This window comes from Bos grunniens, chromosome 4, assembly GCF_055505025.1.
Source record: "Bos grunniens cultivar Pamir isolate PY7600 chromosome 4, Bosgru_T2T1.0, whole genome shotgun sequence".
Taxonomy (NCBI): Eukaryota; Metazoa; Chordata; class Mammalia; order Artiodactyla; family Bovidae; genus Bos; species Bos grunniens.
The window spans coordinates 471888-485558 of NC_141168.1; the positions used below are offsets into that span (position 1 = coordinate 471888).

At 49.4% G+C, this 13671-nt stretch overlaps 1 long non-coding RNA gene across 1 annotated transcript; it reads left to right on the top strand.

Moving 5' to 3' along the window:
- The first annotated feature begins 785 nt into the window (after positions 1–785).
- On the top strand, positions 786–13411 carry LOC147373352 (uncharacterized). Its single transcript, XR_015161817.1, has 4 exons — positions 786–998; positions 1363–1575; positions 1669–1732; positions 13187–13411. It is a non-coding gene; the product is annotated as an uncharacterized LOC147373352 (long non-coding RNA).
- Positions 13412–13671: the final 260 nt, after the last annotated feature.

The following is a 13671-nucleotide window of genomic DNA, read 5'->3' on the forward strand; positions in this document are numbered from 1 at the left end:
ACAAGGCACAGAGCCTCCCCTCAAGTAGCTCAGATCAAGTGGCTTAATTGGGGAAAATGACCTTACAGTAGTTCAGGAAATATGTACACGATTAAAAGAAGCATAGGGAGAAAGAATGTGTAGGGAACTAATTTAGAGGACGAAGGGGGTTGCGAAGAGAAGCCCGGAAACATGGACCCTTGAGGAGACACCAGCAGGGAAGGAATCCTTGGGATGAGTGAGAACCAGCCCAGGAGGAGGGTGAGGCTCAGGCACGAAGGGCAAAGAGCTGCTGCAGAATGTCTGTCCCCCTCCTCATCCGACTGTGGAAATCTCACCCTCATTGAGACAGCATGTGGGACCAACTAGCCCAGGAGGACAGAGCCTCGTGGTGGGAACGGTGCCTTCCAGAAGGACCCAAGAGCTCCTGGCTCCTGCCTCCACATGAGGACACAGGGAAGATGCCTCTGCAAGCCAGGAAGCAGGTCCTCACCAGACACGTCAGCGTTCAGACCTGTAAGACACAAATGTGTGTTGTTAAGCCACCGAGCCCAGGGTTTGTTATTGCAGCAAGAAAAGGAACCAACGTGGTGGGGAGGGCAGTGGTGCCCCCAGGCCAGGCGCCCGCAAAGCTAAGCTGACCACATCTGAGCATTGTGGACGGACCGCGTGGAGGTCACAGAGGAACCTACAAGGCTGTCTTAGGGGCTTGTTGACTTTGGCAAGAAAACCACAGGAAAAACTTTGGAGGAAACACATGTGTGACAAGGGGAAGAGACAGTTTGGTTCCTCTGGGGAGCTCTGCTGAGAAGCAGCGAGAAAGGGTAGAAAGCAACCAGGCTGAGAGGACAGTTGAGAGTGTTTCACATGCATTTGACTTCCTATTTATCCCCCGGATGTAAATCATTTGAACATGTTAACAGCCTGAGGTAACAGCGAACAGTGAAAGAATGCTGAAGCCTCAGGAGAGATGAGTGAACCCACAGAAGAGGAGGGAAGGGAGCCAGCAGGGAGGGAAGGTAAGGAGGAGTCAAGATGCTCAGCTGAGCTCACGTGCCCCCCGCCCTCCATGGTCCTCTGAGAGACTCGCTCATCGGCCAACTTGAAATCCTGGGTGTTTACAGCCCCTTGGAGAATTGTAAGAGTGGGAAAATGTGGAAAGTGGAAAAAGCTGTAACAATTGCTGTCCCTTCAAGTCTCGTATCTGTGACCTCTTTCAAGTTTACCGTTGCTCATGAGATGGAATGGGTTCACATAGATACGAAAGAGCAGTTCATGTATTAATCTGTTTTGGCTGGAAAAATTCAAAAGCAAATGACGCCTTTGTGAAAATCTTCCTCTTTCAAAACCAAACCAATACTTGCTCTGTGTGTTCCTTGTTAGAGGAAGGAGGCTTGGGCACCCTCTGCCGCAAAGCTTCGACAGAGCAGGGGCAGCGTGGTCGGAAGACAGGGCGAAGCTGGTGCGGAAGGGACAGCAGGGTCTCGACAACAACCAGGTCTGGTTGGCTGAGCAGCCCTTGTATTTCATTCCGTTTTCCTGACAGATTTGTGGTTGTCTGTTCTCATTTTATTTCAGCCCGTATGCTTTAAATAGGTGAGTTTTGCTTCTCTTCTACATTTCCAGCTAAATGAATTCTATTTTTATCCAAGTGAAAACGTACTGGTGATCAGAGTATGTCTGTTCTAGACGGAGTTCATTGCTGAGCGATTCCTTGGGTGGTCTCACCTTGGAGTCTTCAACTGCTGTCCAGGTGAGAGAGGGGATTCCTATTGAGGGGTCTCTGAGCTGCTCTTCAGTCAGGTTTTATGGGTTGTTTCCCTTAAATGACTGGAGAACAAGAGGTCCTGGTTTAACAAAACAAAATATTATATTAGGACCACTTGTCTCTTTGGTTTTATGTTAACAATGTCCCTATTTTCTGATTCAGCCATATAGTAAGTTTTCCTTTCAGAAAAAAAGTGCTTTCTGTTTGCTATACAACATTGCGTGTGTAGTCAAAGATAATGTAAGTGCACTGAAAACTGTCTTAAGAGGACAGATGTTAAGTATTCTTAAAGTCACTGAGTCATGTCCGACTTATTGTGAGCCCGTGGACTGTAGCCCACCAGGCTCCTCTGTCCATGGGATTTTCCAGGCAAGAATACTGGAGTAGCTTACCATTTCCTTCTCCAGGGGATCTTCCTGACCCAGGGATTGAACCCAGGTCTCCCACATTGCAGGCAGGCGCTTTACTGTCTGAGCCACAGGGACCTATTATCTAAGTATTCTTACCACAATAAAATTTTTAAATTTTATATGGTATTTTTTTCAACTCAACAGGAATTTCTATCCTTCTCTGTCTTTAAATTTTTTCAGATTAAAGTCAGCAGCAACACATAAATTAGTTTTAGCTTTCTTTTATATTCTTAAATCTAAACTTTTTCCAAGCTTTAAACCTTTTTACTGTATTGGAGTACAGTCCACGTAGTTGAAGCTGTGGTTTTTCCAGTGGTCATGTATGGATGTGAGAGTTGGACCATAAAAAAGGCCGAGTGCCAAAGAATTGCTGCTTTTGAAATGCGGTGCTGGAGAAGACTCTTGAGAGTCCCTTGGACTGCGAGGAGATCAAACCAGTCAACCCTAAGGGAAATCAACACTGAATACTCACTGGAAGGACTGATGCTGAAGCTGAAGCTCCAATATTTTGGCCACCTGATGTGAGGAGCTGACTCATTGGAAAAGAAGTTGATGTTGGGAAAGATTGAAGGCAGGAGGAGAAGGGGGTGACAGAGGATGAGACAGTCAGATGGCATCACAGAGTCAATGGGCATGAGTTTGAACAAACTCTGAGAAGGGTGAAGGACAGGGAAGCCTGGCATGCTGCAGTCCATGGAGTTGCAAAGAGTCGGACGTGACTTAACAACTGAACAACAACAATAGCCGATTGACATGTTGTGGTGGTCTCAGGTTAGCATGGAAGGGTCTCGGCCACACATATATGTGCATCCAGTCCCCCTCGAAGCCCGCTCCCATCCAGGCTGGCACACAGTGTTGATGGGTCCTTGCTGGTTACCCATTTTGAATTTAGCTGTGTGTACACGACCTTACCAGTCTCCTAACTATCCCTTCCCCTTGGCAATCCTAAGTTCATTCTCTAAGTCTTGGAGTCTTGCTGTTTTATAAGTCAGTTCATTTGTATCGTTTCCGCTTAGACTCCATGTGTAAGGGATGTCATGCAGTGGCCGTCCTCTGTATAAGGGAGTCATGCAGTGGCCTCATCTGTCTGACTCACTTCACTCAGTGACGCTCTCCAGGTCCATCCATGTAGCTACAAATGAAATCATTTCATTCTTGTTAACAGCTGAGTAACATTCTGTCATAAATGTATACCACATCTTCTTTATCCAGTCCTCTGTTGATGGACATTCAGGTGGCTCCCATGTCTTAGCTACTGTAAACAGTGCTGCAATGAACACTGGAGTGCATGTATCCTTTTGGATCATGTTTTTCTCCAGATAGATGCCCAGGAGTTGAATTATAGGGTCATATGGTAGCTCCACTTTTCATTTTTCAAGGAATCTCCTTACTGTTCTGTGGCCACGTCACCCTGACTTAATTCTCACAAACACACAGCATTATGAGAGACAGCTCAGGGAGAACTCGTGAAAGAGCAACTCCCCGAGAAAATGCTGAGTGCGGACTTACTGAGAACTTATCTGACATTCAGTAACGGAGCTCAGCAAAGCAATAGTAAAGCTTTGAAGATAAGGAAGTCTGTTCTGTATGCAGAGCATCTGCTGAGGCGATGTGTCAGCCAAGGTATCTATCTTAAGAGCATGAGAAAGGGCAGATAAGGAAAGGGGAAGGCAGAACAGTCCCCTTGAGAAACCAGCGGCTTTTGTGTTCCCACACCATTCTCCAGAGCGGCTGTCCAGTCTGCATTCCCACCAACAGTGCAGGAGGGTCTCCTTCTCTCTGCACCCTCTCCAGTACTTGTTGTTCGTGGCTTTTTTGATGAAAGCCCTTCTGACCGGTGTGAGGTGACGTGTCGGTGCAGTTCTGTTCTGCATTTCTCTAATAACTAGCAAGGTTGAACTGCTTTGCAAGCGCCTACTGGCCATCTGTATGTTCTTTTGGAGAAAAGTCTTATTCAGGTCTTATTCTGCCTATTTTTCTTTATCTAACAAGGTCTATATCCTGACTTCATTTTAAAGCTAGTTTTGCTGAACTTCTTTTAGTTTCCATACTTTGAATGTGTCGTTTTGCCTCCTCTGGCCTCAACTGTTTCTGAAGAGATGTTAGCATTATCTGAATGTTTTAGGGTGAGTAGACTTTCTGACGGAGAAGGCGATGGCAACCCACTCCAGTGTTCTTGCCTGGAGAATCCTAGGGATGGGGGAGCCTGGTGGGCTGCCGTCTATGGGGTCGCACAGAGTCGGACACAACTGAAGTGACTTAGCAGCAGCAGCAGCAGCAGACTTTCTAAGGCTGCTTTCAAGTTTGAGGCTGTCTTGGGCTGCCAACATTTTGGCTGTGATATAGCTACACGTGTATTTCTTGGTTTTTATCCTTTCTTTGCCTTTAATTTTTCTGACAGGTAGATCAATATTTTTCATCATGTTTGGGAAGCTATTAGTTCTCTCTCTAAACAATATCCCACTTTCTCCCTCTTCTCCTCTACTGTTTCCATTGCACTTATGCTATGCGCCTAGCCACGCCTCAAACGCCTCTGCATCCCCGCTCTGCGTGATCGCTCCTGATCTTCCTTCTGCCAGTGCAGACCTACCGGTGAGCCTTCAGGGACGTCCTCGTTTGGTTATTATCACTTTCATCTCCAATATTTTCACTGTATTCTTTTCAATGACTTCTCTTGATTCATGTTCTCTGTTTAATGAGACATTGTCATCCTGCTTGAGTTTCTTAGGCAGGGTTCCATTTGGTTCTTTGGACATCTTTCTTGCAGCTGCATTGAAGTCTCTAAGTCTACACTCTGGGTGCCTCAAAGGCAGTTTCTCTTGCCTGCTTTTCTTCTCTTGCCCTGTGTATGGACCACACTTTCCTGTCTGTTGCATATCTCAGAATTTTTGGTTAAAAACAGAGGATCTCAGATAATACACTGTAGCAACCGCACACTGACTCACCTCCGGGTGGTGTTTGCTTGGTGGTTTGTCTTGTTCTTGGCTGAGCCAGTTCCCTAAAGTCTGTCTCCCCACCAGCTTGCCCCTGAACATCGAGTGCAACCCCTAGTATCTCCAACCAGATTTCCGCCATCTTCTAGTCTGGCTGCCTAAGTTTCCCCTCTGGGTCAGCCCAGGTCACCTTCTGGTCAACGGCTGTGTTTAAGTCAGTGACATTTTTCACCCTTTAACACGTTACATGACTGGGGCTCAGAGGCAGCTAACGCAGCTCGCTAAGCTCACCTTTTCTGCCTCCTGTTCATCCAGAGAGCAGCAGCCTGTGCCTTTCCTTGCTGACCTCTCCTGAGGGACACGGTGGGAGGCAGGAACGGTCTTCCAGGCCACCAGGCCTGCCTTGCTGTCCCTCACAGGCCGGGCTGCCTAGGAGTTACCCCTGGGTCAGAGCAACTTGGTCAGTTTTGGTCACAAGGCCCGCGTCCCGGTGTGACTGCTGCCCTGGTAATGGTCTGTGACTCCTGCCCTGATGATGGTCTGTGTGTGGCCAGGAAATGCGTTCATGTCTGCTGCTCGCGACACGGGCTGCTTGCCGGCACCCAGCCTCGCCCCTTCCCTCCGGGTCATCTGAGAAGCTTCTGGAGGCTCTGCCGCCTTGCTCACACTGTGGTGCTACCAGCCCCCTGGTAGGTTCCCCCTGCCCAGACCCCCATGGCTACTGACTCCGCTTTGGCAAGGGGCCCTCCAGGCTCCTGTGCCCCGAGGGCGGGACTCCTGTGCATCGTGCCCTGCCTTCCGCCAGTCCCGCTGCACCAGCGCAGGGGTGGAGAGCCGACCTCTCTTCCTGCAGCGTCACGCATGCTCTGCAAGTGGGAGCCCCGAGGGGAATGAGGGAGCTGGGGTGTGGACCCCAGGCTCAGCCTGCTGTGCCAGGGAAGGCTTCCCTCCTCCAGGTGGGAGCCGAGGGGGAGAGGCTTCTGCAATGTGGTGCAGGAGGAGTTGCCGGCGAGGGCAGCTCGTCCTCCCAGGGAGGGAAACACAGCCCTGCCTGAGAAGTGGGGGCGAGGGCGCCTGTGTGGTCAGCTGCCCCTGCCAAGGACGCAGCCTCTGCAAGCCAGGGCCTGAGGACCGAGAGTGATCCGCCTGCTCATGGTTCAAATGTCCTTACGTTAACATGGTAAGAAGCAGGCAGAGAAACTGTAAGTCACTCTGGCCGATGCCCGGTGAGGCTTAGTCAGAATCATGACGGGAAGCCACTACAGACACTTACGTCTCGGCAACGCGTGCTTTTGCAGAGCTTTAGTACACTAGTCCCAGTTTCCTCACCAGGAGTTTGCCTGGAGGCTCAGATGGTAAAATCGTCTGTTTGCAATGCTGGAAACTGGGGTTCGATCCCTGGGTCAGGAAGATCCCCTGGAGAAGGAAACAGCAACCCACTCCAGTACTGTTGCCTGGAAAACTCCATGGATGGAGGAACCTCACAGGCTACAGTCCATGGGGTTGCAAAGAGTTGCACATGACTAAGCGACTCCGCTCTAATGTTTAGTAGCCTAGTTTCAATTTCCTCAATTTCCTAAGGAGGCGAGAGCTTTGGTGGGACCCCAGAGAGACGAGAGGGAACATGCAGGGCAGGGTGGGCTTCCCCTGGGGACACCCTGAGGCCCCAGGCGGCTCAGCCCACACAGGGGTCCCAGGCAGCTCTGAGAAGAAAGGCACAGAGCCAGAAGTCATGATGACCTGCTCAAAAGTGTGCCAATGACTGACTCCAATAAATCAAGAGTCTCCTCCTTTCTTGGATGAAAAATCTGCAAATGTTGTGAAGCTAGAATTTCTTCTGTCTGAAAAATAAAATCATAAATCCTGGTTGTGCATGTCAGTTCACCCAAAGGAAGTTCAGAAGCACTCTCTTTGGCTTGGTGTGTAGCAGTGTCTGGCTTAGACGAGGCTTCCAGAAATGCACTGCTTTTCAGGGAAGATGGAACCCAGCAGAGCCAAGTCCCTTGCTCTGTTGACGAGGCCCAGAGAGGTGAAATAATTTTCTGTGATCCTCCAGGCATGCGGGCCTGTCCAGCTCTGGTCGTTTTATCTGATAGATGAGGAGCCGGAGGGCACTGCATCCCACAAGCGCAACTCAGCCAACAGGCCTGAAAGCCGAGACAGTTGCCCTACAGCAGAGACCGTGTGGACTCACATCTGCCCTGCAGCAGAGACTGTTGGACTCAGCCAGGCTGGTCGGGAGGAGGTTTAAGATCAGAGTGAAATCTTGAAGCTTAACATGTGAGCAAGACTACCGTACTTGCCTGCTCGGACTTTAAGTTTTAAAACTCACTGCTCTAGGTTAAAGCCTTGAAAGCTGGTATTAAACTGTGACCACCGTTAAGAGCTTGATGTTAAAGATTTTGTTGGATTGAAGCTTGCCCAGTTGAGGGATGCTTGGGAAAGGCTCAGCATAAGGAAGATCCAGGGAGAAGTCCTGGAGCAGGTAGCGAGGATGCAGGTAGGGAGACAGAGCAGGGCTGTCAACAGGAGCCAGACCCGCGTCCGCAGCTGCTGACGCCCGCCGGTCCTTGCTCTCTGCTGGACCGTTCTTACTTAGGCTTCATTTTGTTTAACCTTCACAGCAGCCTGTGTCAATGATGTTATTGTTGTCTTTCATTCTGCAGCCCAGGACCTCTGCCTTGTACATGGCAAAGCACAGGGACCAGATATTATTGGATAAACTCAGGTTATGTTCTGGGCCAAAAGGCATGCTCCACTCCATCGCCAAGGCAGGCAAATGCAATGATTCTCCCCAGTGCCAACTCCTCAGACTATCATCTCCCAGGCGAAAATCTTTATTAATGGCTCTCAATGACGCTGAAACTCACAGCCAAGTCACAGCCAATGGTATAAGAAAAGCCACGTGCAAATCCATCTCGATCGCTAGGAAAATAGACTTAAGTACCAGGCTTAGCATCAGATCCTTGGTTTCATTTAGGGGATGGAAGGGAGCTTTGTGTGCTCCCTCTAAGTTGATCCCAGGACGTGATGTCCGTCTGGGAGCAGGCAGCGTGCCAACAGCTGCCTCCCTGCAGTCTCCAGCCCTCAGACACCTTCTGGGAACTGGCCTGAGAGAGGGAAGCTTGGCAGCGCTGGCGGTCCTGGCCTCCATCCCTGCCAGGCGTCCCGCAATGGGGCCGTGCTCTACACGCGGCGGGGGCGTGCAGCCTGAGCTGAGTTCTGGTTGTAAGAGCAAAGAGAAAGAAATTCTTTTTAATTTTCAAAATGTTTCCCTCTCCTGGAAATAAATAAAACTCGAGCCTGGGAGAAGGTCTTCACTGAGCCTTAATGGTTTCCCCTTGTTGTGCGAGGCACTGGGAACTCTGAGTGGAAGGAAGACCCCAAGGGGGAAGAAGACCCCCTACGACCCCCAGTGAGTGAGATGTCCAGGAAAGGGCTTCACTTGCACCAAACTCTTTTTTACATCAGGGATAGAGAAATAGTGCCTGAAATACCTGAGTAACCATCTTCATTTCATCTTAGTTTCAAACACCTAATCTGTGACTAAGAAAAAATGATGAAGAGAAAGGAGTCAGTCTGGGTGACCAGCTGGTGTCTGAACACAGGTGCATCGGAAGCGCTCCTGTGACCTCAGCGCCTCTCCCTGGATACGCCCACCCCAGGCAACTCCAAGCCTCCACCAGAGACCTCAAGGCGGCCCCAGCAGCACAGGAGAACTGAAGGATGGAGGCCTTGGATTTCATGCCCCTGGGATGGGGCAATTCTGGGGCACACCCCAGACATTCACCACAATAATCTGCTTATTAATGACCTTCTCTTCCCCGTGTCTCCTCCCTGTGACCCCATCAACAACTCCGGGGCCACCTCCCAAACAAACTGGCTGCTCAGAGTTAGCTGCAGAGTTATTTGTGACAGAGAGAAAAAGCTATAATTTCCTACTGATGAACCAAGAAGGGTGTTGTTAAGAAACAGTGCCTGCTATTTTCTTCAAGGACTGTTTGGTTTTTTTTTAACCCAAAGCTTTTAATTTTAAAAAAAGCTTATTTGTAATTGGAGGATAATTGCTTTACACCACTGTGTTGGCTTCTGCCGTGCAACAGCGCGAGGGAGCCTTGAGTGCACACGCTCCCTCCCCGTTGGACCTCCCCCAGCCTCACACCGAGGTTGTCGCAGAGCTGAGTTGAGCTCTGTGTCTGCAGGGCAGCCTCCCGCTGGCTGTCTCCTTTACACACGGAGGTGTGTGTCTGTCAACACTGTTCTCACAATCCAGCTCACCCTCTCCTTCGCCTGCCGTGTCCGCAGTCTGCTCTCTATGTGTGTGTCTCTACTCCTGCCCTTCAAATAGCTTCATCAGTACCAACTATTTTTTGATTGGCTTTTGTAGCATTTTCACTGTCACTCAAAGCCATGTGAATGTATGAAAGTGAAAGCGAAGTCGCTCAGTCGTGTCCGACTCTGTGCGACCCCATGGACTGTAGCCCACCAGGCTCCTCCGTCCATGGGATTTTCCAGGCAAGAGTACTGGAGGGGGTTGCCATTTCCTTCTCCAGGGGATCTCCCCGACCCAGGGATTGAACCTGGGTCTCCCGTATTGTAGGCAGATGCTTTACCATCTGAGCCACCAAGAATATATAAAACATAAACATATTTTAAAAATCCAATTAACTGACCAAAAAGTATTCAAGAAGTTAAATGTTAGAGTTCTCAGTCCTTCTCCAGGTGGCCTTGAGGGACCCCATGGTCTGGGAGATGAAGCCACTTTTGTGTGGCAAAAAAAAAAAATCCCTGCTTCAAACTTATGGGGAAAACTGATGCACATAAGTTGAGCAAATCTTAAGTATATGACTCAGTGAATTTTACACACATACATCCCCCTGGATCCAACTACCAGATCAACACACAGATCCTTTCTGACATTCCCGACCCTCAGAGGCCTCAGCTCTGACCCCTGCTGCCACAGTGAGCATAGTCTGTTCTCACACCTGGTGTCTCTGGGCTCATCCTCGGTGGGCAGTCTGGGGCCTGGTTTCCTCCCCGTTCATCACATCGTGTATGTCAGCCGTCTCTCCTCTTTGCTGCTGTAGATTATCCCAGGGCCAACAACAGCACAGGCAACCTCTCTCTCCTATTCTTCATGAATATGAGATTGCTTTTAATTTGGGGATGCTATTAAAAGGCCGCTAAGAGTACTGTCCATGTGCCATGGTGGACACACGCACACACACTCATCTCGGGTGCCACCGTGGATGGAGCCAGTGCGTTACCCACAGACGTGGTTTTGGTCTTCAGTAGCCTCTCCAAGTGGTTTTCCAAGTGGCTTGTACCAACTTACACTCTTACCAACAAACAACGTGAGTTCCCTACCCCACCTCCTTGCTAAAACTCGGTTCTGTTGGTGTTTTTAATTTCAGCCATTTCTTTGAGTATATAGAACATTTCTTTGATAAATAGTGATAAGTAAGTAGTTTAATCACATTTCCATATGCTTATTAGCCACTTGGGTATCCTCTTTTGAAAGCAAGTGAAGAACACGTGGCTTTAATTCTAAATAAAATAGTATTATATTACATTATACTGTGTTCAGTCGCTAAGTCGTGTCTGACTCTTTGTGACCCCATGGGCCGTGGCATGCCGGGCTTCCATTTCCTTTACCATCTCCCAGATTTTGCTCAAACTCATGTCTATCTTGTCTCAGATCACTTCATGAAATTAAAAGATGCTTGCTCCTTGGCAGAAAAGCTATGACAAACTACACAATGCAAAAAAGCAGAGACATCACTTTGCCAGCAAAGATGTGGCTTTTGCAGTAGTCTCGGTTTCTCACAGCCTTTCTTCTGAGGAGCAAGCGTCTTTTAAGTTCATGTCTGCAGCCACTGTCTGCATTGATTTTAAAGCCCAAGAAAATGAAATCTGACAGTTTCCACTTCTTCCCTATGTATTTGCCATGAAGTGATGGGACCGGATGGCATGATCTTAGTTTTTTGAATGTTGAGTTTTAAGCCAGCTTTTTCTCTCTCCTCTTTCACCTTCATCAACAGGCTCTTTAGTTCCTCTTCACATTCTGCCTTTAAAGTGGTATCATTATGCCCTCAACAAAAATGGTCCATGAAAAATAATAGATGTCAAACACATCTCATTTTCAAAATTTACCTGAAAGTTTCAAAAATGAATTTCCTTGCTCAAGAATGTCACCCTGAAAATTCTTAGGCTAATAACCTGACAGTGAGCCGTCCTGTGTCCGAGTGATCATAAATGCTGAGCCGCTGAAACCCACCCTTGAGAGCTTGCCTGGGAATGGCTCAGCCTGGTCTGACAGCACAGCCTTCGCTCCAGTCGTCTGCGGTCCTGTCAGCACGTGACTGTGGTAGATCACGTGGGTGTGCAGGGCGCAGGGACTCTCTTGTGGAGGAGTTCACAGCTTGTGGCTGCCGCACTTGACTTACAGACATGGGGCCTCTGCTTCCCTCCCGCCTCACCTGTCTCTCAGAAAACGGCTTCTGTTCCAATTTCCAGAGCACCTTGCTGTCCAGACACAACCTCCCTGTGATGCAGTGTATTCCTGCAGTGACCTCTGGGACAGGTGACAGGCCTGACGTGGATTATCCCCTCAGTGAAGCAAAGAGAAACAAAGAGCAGGCTCCTGGCTGATGTGAACCTGAAGGGCATGTGTGATGGGCTGTAGAAAGGTCCATGCATCTCTAACTCCAGCAGCTTTGGGGGAAGCATCTTGGCCTCCCTCCTCTCTGCCCCAGGCAGCACCAGGTGGACCCATTCCTCCAGGCAAGACTTTCAGCATTACCCACCCCCAGCTCAAGGGCTCGAAGAGGCCGTGAGCAGAAGAGACCCCAAGAGAGACAGAGAGGCCGGACGCATGGGTGAGAAGCCGTGTTAGTGGTGGCTCCTCTGGCCTTAGCCAAGAGGGTCAGACAGCGGCCTGTCCTTCTGCACATCTGACCTGGAGCCATATGCAAGAGAAAACAGCGGTGTTAATGCCCTGACTTTTGTGGTGGTTTGTTACAGAGCAGTAAATAACCAGAACATGCTGTGGTGGGGTGGGGCGCTGTCCACCCACATGCTTTTCTGAATGCAGAATACAGCAGGGAACAGACACCTAACCACTGGTTTCATCTCAGAAGAGGCATTAAGATCTCCGCCTGGGGCTCAGTGACATCCTACCACCTGTGCTCCTCCTGTGATAAGTGACATAAGCCTCAGGAGTGGGCATCGTGGGAGCTGAGCAGGGCCTCCGATCGGACAGCTGTGGGCTCCATCAGCTCCTCCAGCAAAGTGAAGACCAAGGTTTTCAGCTTCCCCTTAGAGACTGTGATACACGTGTGCAGTGAAGGCCTTGATCAATGACATCCTGGCAACCAATGGGTCTACTTACAGGCGAGTCTTCTTTTTAATGACTTCTAGCTTGAGGCATGAGGATGACATCTTCTGGGCTGTATTTGAATCAGAGGCTGACCCGATGAAGGTGCTGGGTCCCTGCTCACCTGGAGGCTCTGTGTCTGTAGCCCTAGCAGGACCCCTCCAGGAGGGTCAGAGGAGGAAAGACATCATCTGTCAAATTTCTTTTGCAGCTGCAAGATGTTCAACATCACGAAGATTTAGCTGCTTTTGCAGAACAAATTACTTCAAACCTTAGGGGCTTCAAACAAGCACTTGATGTTGCTTTTACACAAAGCTGGGGGCAGGAATTTGGTAGGAGCACGGCTGAGCACCTTTCACTTAGGGTCTTTAATGTAGTTATCCCCATTGGCAGCTGAGGCCACAGTTATTTGGGGGCCTGTAGGAAATGGCAACCCACTCCAGTATTCATGCCTGGAAAATCCCATGGACCGAGGAGCCTGGTGGGCTACAATCCATGGGGTCACAAAGAGTCAGACATGACTGAGCGACTTCTGTGTGTGTGTGTGTGTGTGTGTGTGTGTAATGAAAAGGAAGAAAGAGGAATGAGTTTTTCTCTTTCCCTTTCCTGAGAACAAAGAATGTAAAGAGAACAGTGAGTAGGCCTGAACGTTCCTACTGTTTTCACTTTAACTGCACCTAACGCTGTATGTCTATAACTAAATTTGCTTTTCTGCCCCCAGCTCTGCAGAAGCTGCACTTCGCACCTACTTTCCTTTGACTCTGTGCTAAGTGCGTCCCCTACCTGGTGTTCACCCTTACACCACTCTGCCTCCTGGAGTTACATACCAGAAAGAAGGTGCAGAGCCACCAAACTTCCAGACCCAACGACGGCTTACTACTGACAGCCTATGACTCTGAAACAATGCAAGAGGCAGAAATAAAGATCCTATCCCCTTTGTTCCTCATCACTGATTCCTGCCTGCGAGCCCTGCCTTCTATAAGCCCCTGGACTCCTCATGGGGGTGGGGGGGCACAGTTCTTGAGGCACGCGCCTACTGGGTTCCCCTCTCAGTCCACTGAGAACTAAAGCCACCTTTCTATTTCCTCCAAACTCTGTCCCTGTATTTTTCATTCTTGTTCGGTGGACAGAGAAGGCCAATTTTGGCCACCGACAGGCCCTGCAGCCAGATGCCCATTGAGAGCTTACTCCTGGGATTTCTCTGGG